This window comes from Gavialis gangeticus, unplaced genomic scaffold (assembly GCF_001723915.1).
Source record: "Gavialis gangeticus isolate Ggan-Ray unplaced genomic scaffold, GavGan_comp1, whole genome shotgun sequence".
Lineage (NCBI taxonomy): Eukaryota > Metazoa > Chordata > Crocodylia > Gavialidae > Gavialis > Gavialis gangeticus.
The window spans coordinates 157,323,214-157,330,245 of record NW_017728992.1 but is presented as its reverse complement, the minus strand read 5'-3'; positions in this window follow the sequence as shown (position 1 = coordinate 157,330,245).

Genomic DNA, 7,032 nt, shown 5'->3' with positions numbered 1-7,032 from the left:
GGTCCCTTCCGACCCTAAATCTATGAAACTATGAAACAACAATGATAGCCCAGGCCACATACAGTCATTTATTTTGTCCTGGGAGAGACAGTGCTCTCCCAGGAGACATGACCAGTGTGTAAGTGTTCAGGGTCCTTTCTCAGAGAAAAAATAGCTGCTCTATTAGAAAAATAACCTGGAAACAAGAAGAGCTAAATCACTCTTGGGACAGTTCCTTCTGGGAGGGTGAATGTCTGCACATGTTCTCTTCTGAGGTAAGCCATAGCAAACTCCTCCAACATCCTCAGGTACTTTACTTACTCCTGCTTTGCACAGGAAGACAGTATGGTTTTTGCTGGACTCAAAGTTAATTAAAGTGCCCACGGTGTCTTGTGTATTCAGCATCCCACACTACAAAATGTTGGTCGGGCCACTTTAACTAAAGCTTGCTGAATACACAAGATGCCATAGCTCGATTAATCAAGTCTGTTCTGATGCACTGTAATTACAGTGCTTCAAAGCAGGCGTCCCGCACATCTATAGGCACCCTACTGCTTCAGCCAAGCAGAGAAAACAGCACAGCTTTATGTTGTGCTGCAGGGAGGTACTGGCTGATCCTGAGCTGTCTGGATCAGCCATCTGGATTGCCCTGTGCACTGTTGTCAACAGTCTCTGGGCAGACTAAGGGAGCCTGCAGAGCACACTGAGATGTGTATACAGGGGTCCCCTTGCCACATAGCATCAGCACTGCAGGCTCTCTGTTCTTCAAGGGCTCAGCATAGAAATGTCTGTTCAGGCATCTCCATGTAAATTTTTATACTGGGAGAACAAACTGGAGAGAATTCTCACAGATAATTTGAACAGGTGTATACAGCCTGAGTCTGCAGTTAGCCTGAGGTAAAAGGCCAAGGGAGCATGAGCTGCTTCTTTTTACCTTAACAGAGTGTTAGTTCTGAAGTCTAAAGGCTCGTGTAGGTTAGGATTGTGTTTACATATTAAACACAATCTTAAAACTACCTTCCATATTTCTGTGAGCCCAAATCTCCAGCTTCCCCCACCAGCTGTATGATGATGAAGTTACGTTTTGTTCAAGACTGGCACAGGGAGCAAGGAAACATACAAAATTCCACATTGATGTAAGCAGAAGGGCTTCTGTACTGACTAAATAGGTCATCCTCATAGTTCAGAGCTGTTCAACTGGTGGCCTGCGGGCCACATGTGGCCTCCAATTGGTTAATTGTGGCCACCAGGCTCCAGTCTGGGTGCTGTTCCTCTTATTCTGGTTGCTTGTATCAGGGTCTCTGGGCTCCTGCTCCCATTTCCTGTCCCAGGCCCTGAGAATGGGGTAGCATGACATTACCTGAAAGGCCAAAGGAACCTGTGGCCATGGGGCTCAGGAGCACCAGCAGACCCCAGCACAACAGTGCATATAGCTCTAGCTACTCAGAAGTTGGACAACCCTGCCATAGCTCATTCAGAAAAGCCCTCTATTATTTAATTTTAACTATTGTGTATGTGGGTATATGTGTACACACACACATACAGAGATACTGTTTGAGGCACGTGGAGCTGATAATAAACTTGTTTGGACAGTTGAGTCACCTTTTCCTCTTGTTATATAAAGATGTTTTGTTTAAATGGCAAACTAGTGAATAGATTTCCCCCCCTCCCTGACCACTGCTGGGCAGCCAACTGCATAAGGAAACTATTTGCCAAGAGGAGTCCATGTTCCAGGAGCAGCTGGAGAAAATGAGGTTCAGGATTTTTGCCCAACTTCATTGTCCAGAACAAAAATCCAAAACCTTCTGTATTTGGCAAAGCTCTCTCAGAATCACCTCTATGGTCCTTGCTGAATGGGACCTCATTCAAATCACTGGTTCTAATCAATATGAGAACATTTTTTGGGAACTGAAGAGACTGATCAGCAAATACTTCAGAAATATATTGAAGACCTGCCATTTAACCAGTAGGTCAAGCTTGTCAAGGTTCTGAATCATTTTCATACTTTCCCTACCATCAAGGCTCCTAGAAAATTAGGGTTGGAAGGGATCTCAGGAGGTCATCTAGTTCAACCACCTACTCAAAGCAGGACCATCCCTAACTAGATCATTCCAGCCAGGGATTTATCAAGCTAGGCTTTAAAACCCACCAAGGATGGAGATTTCACCAGCCCCCTAGGTAACTTGTTCCAGTGCCTCACCATCCTCCTAGTAAGACAGTTTTTCTTAATATTCAAATTAAACCTCCCTTGCTGCAACTTGAGACCATTGCTTCTTGTTCTGTCATCTGTCACCCCTGAGAACAGGCTAGTGCAATCCTCTTTGGAACCACCATAGGCAGAGGGAGAAAAAATTATTTGGGGGCGGGGTGGCTGAGCAGGTCTGTGGGGGTAGGGGCCAGAGGGGAAAGGGCTTTGGGGAGGGGGGAAGATCAAGGCCCCAGTGGTTGGGGAGGGAGCAGGGCACAGGCAAAAGCAGGGGCTGGGGTGAGTGGGGCCCCAGCTGGGCCAGCTGGTGGGACAAGCAGACACCTGGGAGGCATGTACCCTCCTCCCCCCATCTGTGTGTGTGGCAGAGGTGGCTGCCACTGCACATTGGACTTTGAGCCCCACTGCCCTGAGAGCCATGCAATGCCACGTGCGTCCCACCACTGGGTGGGCAGGGGGTGTGGCGCAGCCTAGCGGTGGCAGGCATTGGCCGCTAATGGGGTAGCTGCAGTAGGAGCAAATTGCAGTGTGCAGAGGCAGATGCCTCCGCCCTGTGCACAGATCAGGGGAGCATGTGCCTCCTGGGCCTCCACTTGTCCCATTACCTGGCCCGGCTGGGGACCCAGTCACCCCAGCCCCTGCTTCTGCCTCTGTCCCACTCCCTCCAACATTTCTGGGGCTCGATTTGCCACCCCACATGGTGGTGAGGGAAGGGGTGGGGCTGGAGCAGGCTCTGCACAGCCAAGTCAGAGCATGGGATGGAGCCATGAGCAGTTTGTCCAGGGAGCACCTAGCATGGGGATGGGGTGGCGGCTCCTGCAACTGCATGTACGCCAGGGGGGCATGGGTGGGGGGTGTCCCAGATTTGCATGCAGGGCAAGGGCAGGCTGTCAGTGGTGGGGCACACATGGCATCAGACTCTCACCACTCTGGAAACAGCAGCAGCAAGGTGCAGAGGCAGAGCAGAACCCAGCCCACAGCAGCAGCCTTCCCTCACACTGCATAAAGACTGGGGGGGCATGTGCCTCCTCTTTGCTTCCCCGTGGTACACACAGTGGCTGGAGCATCCCCCTACCCCCGCACCCCTGGATGCAACACCAGGCTCTGATTGATGCAACACCATGACCCAGCTGGGTCCCCATTCACCCCTGCCCCACTCCCTCCCACATTGTGGGGGTCTTGATCTGCCCCCCTACCAAGCCCCTTCCCCTTCACAAAGAATATAAACTGAATCTTACCTGCTGTGCTGGGCAGCCAAACACTGGGGCTGCGATCCTGGCTGCATATGTATCTGAGTGTGTACCCCCCACCGCCCTTCTGCAGCAGCCTGTGCCCTGCATTTTCAGGGGCTGAGCCCCACTAGCCCTCCCCACTTCTGTCGCCTATGGGAACAACCCTTCAACCACCAGAAGGGCAGTTCCAAAGAGGATTGAGCTAGACTGTTCTCAGGGGTGACAGATGATAGAACAAGGAGCAATGGTCTCAAGTTGCAGCAAGGGAGGTTTAAGTTGGATATTAGGAAAAAAATTCTCACTATGAGGGTGGTGAAGCACTGGAACAGGTTACCTAGAGAAGTGGTGGAATCTTCATCCTTGGGGGATTTTAAAGCCTGGCTTGACAAATCCCTGGCTGGGATGATCTAGTTATGGATGGTCCTGCTTTGAGCAGGGGGTTGGACTAGATGACCTCCTGAGGTCCCTTCCAACCTTAATTTTCTATGCTTCTACAATTCTATGTCTCTAGAAGCCTTGACGGTACAGAAGGTGTGAAGATGATTCAGAACCTTGGTAAGCTTGACCTACTGGTTAAATGGCAGGTCTTCAATATATTTCTGAAGTATTTGCTGTTCAGACGCTTCAGTTCCCAGAAAACGTTTTCATATTGATTAGAACCTGTGATTTGAATGAGGTCCCATTCAGCTGTAAGCATCTGGAAGGTGTTCATTATTATTTGGTTCATTAATTATAAATGGATTTAGAGAAGTCTTATTACAAAGGACTTCTAATAACTTCAGCATTGGTTTTCAATTTCTAACCCAAAGGAAGTTTAGATAACTTCTTTCCCACCCTATTCAGATAAAGACTTTTTTTTTGCTTTGGGCAACCCCCGCACAAAAAAAAAACCCCACAAAAAAAACAACAAACAACTCATTATGGATTCAGATATAACCAGAGATGGTATAAGAATGCATCTGTTCATTTACTCCTGAAAAGGATAGAATGTGAAGAACAATTCCTTTCCTATGCAATAGAATAAATGATTAAATCACAGAGAACATAATCCCCAGGGATGGCTAATTGTAGGACTGGATTTTGAGTGAATCTAAGGCCCTGCCTAAGGGCAACTAAGACATCAGTTCTTCACTAAAATTGAACCAGATTCTTGGAACTAAGTTGGATTTCTTTTTCCATGAGTTGAGTAAGATTTCTGGGAGAGCACTTGTGTTTCTCCTAACCGCAGCATGGAGAAAGCCATTAAAGGAAAGGTAAGTGTCAGTATGTAAAAGAAGAACAACAGCTCCTCTCCTGTGACTTTTTGCATTGTGGTGCATTTGTCAGTCTCCAAGAAACCCCAGCTCTTCCATGAAAGGAAAAGCAATGAAGAAGTTATGTTGCTGGTGGGCTGGATCCCCTGTGGCTTCCCAAGTCTAAACCTGCAGGGAACATAATCTTCAAGCTTGGTAACCCCTCCCCACAAGGTTTCATCATTTTCTGTCAGAGGATATGCAGAATCCCACCAGACCAGGGGTGCAGCCGAGATCAGCACTTGCACTAGAAAGGCAAGGGAGCCACCCTCGGGGAAACTGAAGGGGAAGAAAAAACAAAACCAACTTTAAAGAAAAGATCCTACTATAATCTTTCATAAGCCATTCTTGTCATTTATAATGCAAAAGCTTTCAAACTTTAAAGTTCCCTTCCTCCACCATGCCCACAAGAAGTTAAGTTATATTTGTAAGCACCCTTCATCCCATTAGTCATTCTCTCCAAGCTTTCAAATACATCCTATCTGCCTTGTTTGGATCAGAAGCTCTGTCTTTTTGTGGGGGTTCTATATACTGTCAGGCATATTCCCAGCACATAAATAGTAAAAAGTGCAAACAACTGCCTAAGATCCCTTTTCCAGATGCTGATAGATTTTAACAACATCTTATAAAAAACGTAAGCAAAGGGAGTGGGTTGGACTCACATGCTGCAATTTGTATAATCCCCAGAAAGGCTCACACTGAGGGCTATGTTGATAATAATTATCCCACTGTTCTCTCTCTTATGCTGCTCATCTTATACCTTACTTATAAGCTCTTGAGGACAAGGATGTCTGTTACACGGAGGACCTAGAGGCACTACCACAATCAAAGTGACATTTTTACATGGGGGGGTTCTAAGCAGCTCACTCGCCCTTTTAAGAAAATGAATATCCTTATAAAATAAGTAATATAAAACTTGTCAGCATCTGCAGACAGCACATTTTTTGCCTGAAACCATCTGCATTGTCAGTCAACACTCAGTATAGTTTTTAATAAAAGGTATCATTTTAATAAAAGGTATCATAAAAGGTACATTTTCTTTCTAGCTTCCTTGGCCCTTTCCCATCCTCCCACCATGACATGCAGCAAACTAATGTTTTATAAATAACAGAAAAATCCAGAGGATCCCAGACCAGATGCATTTATATTAGTCAAAGAAAATAAGCCAGCAGCAAATGGAGCTGTTTATACATTTTCCACCAGTCTTGGTTTTAAGGATCTTTAAGGGGAACTTTTTAATTAGTTAATATGGTTAATACGGTTATTGTCATAGAATTAGAGCTGAGAAAAATCACAGTGATCCAATCTTTTATTTTTATTTGTATGCACTTGAGTTGGAAGATGAATGGCTTTTGTAAAGGGATTATGCAAGTGTTAATCCGTCTTAGCTATGATAAAGTTCCTTGCTTTCTAGTGAGATGGCTTAACCCTTTTATAGCCCCAGAAGTACATTGTTATAATAGTTGGAGTCAGAGGTGCCAAGTATGTGGGAGCCTGAGGGTCCTGCCCCCTGCCCCGCCCCCCCCGTAAAATGGCAGTCACCTAAAATGTGTATAACATGTCCATCATCTGAACAGCCACAACCCCAGGCAAAAATAAAAGTTGGTGCCTATGGTTGGAGCACCAAGCTAGGTACATGAGCTGCTTCCCTACACACTTAAGGGTGGGAAAAATTATCCTAGATCTTTTCTCCTGCAGAAGATACATTACCACAGGGTAATGGCAAAACCAATCATTTCAGATGTAACATATGCAGTAAGAAATTAACGTGATAGTTCATTACAAATGACAGACCAAACTTATCCTTATGCTTTTCACATATATATATATACAAAATCAGAGATTCCTGAGGCTTCAGAAAAAGTAAATGAGTACCTAGGGTACCATATTTAAGGACAACTACTAGAATAGCACTAGCATGCCCATGATAACTTACCAACATTTGTCTAGAATTATTCATCACTGGCTTGTAAAATATTTACTCACCCAGCAGCCACTCCAGAAAGGTAACCCTGTTTGTGCTCTGGTGTGTTGATTTGCTGCCTTTGGGTCTTTTATAGAAGATTTAAGTTACTGCGAATACCCTAGAATTCTCCATATTCATTGCCAGGAGTACATCAGTAGAAGTGTTGTAGGAGCTGATGCAATGAACAGAAGTTCTCTGTTGGGTCTGGGAGACAGTGATTCCAGCTGCTTGCTGCAAGCCTGCAGCCTGATCTCCACAGCAATGCCACTCCTCCCTCCCAGACCCAGGGCTGTTTTCAGAATGGGAGAGGGGGCAGGGAGCAGAGAGAGCTTGTTTTGGAGGCTCCCCAGCCAGCGC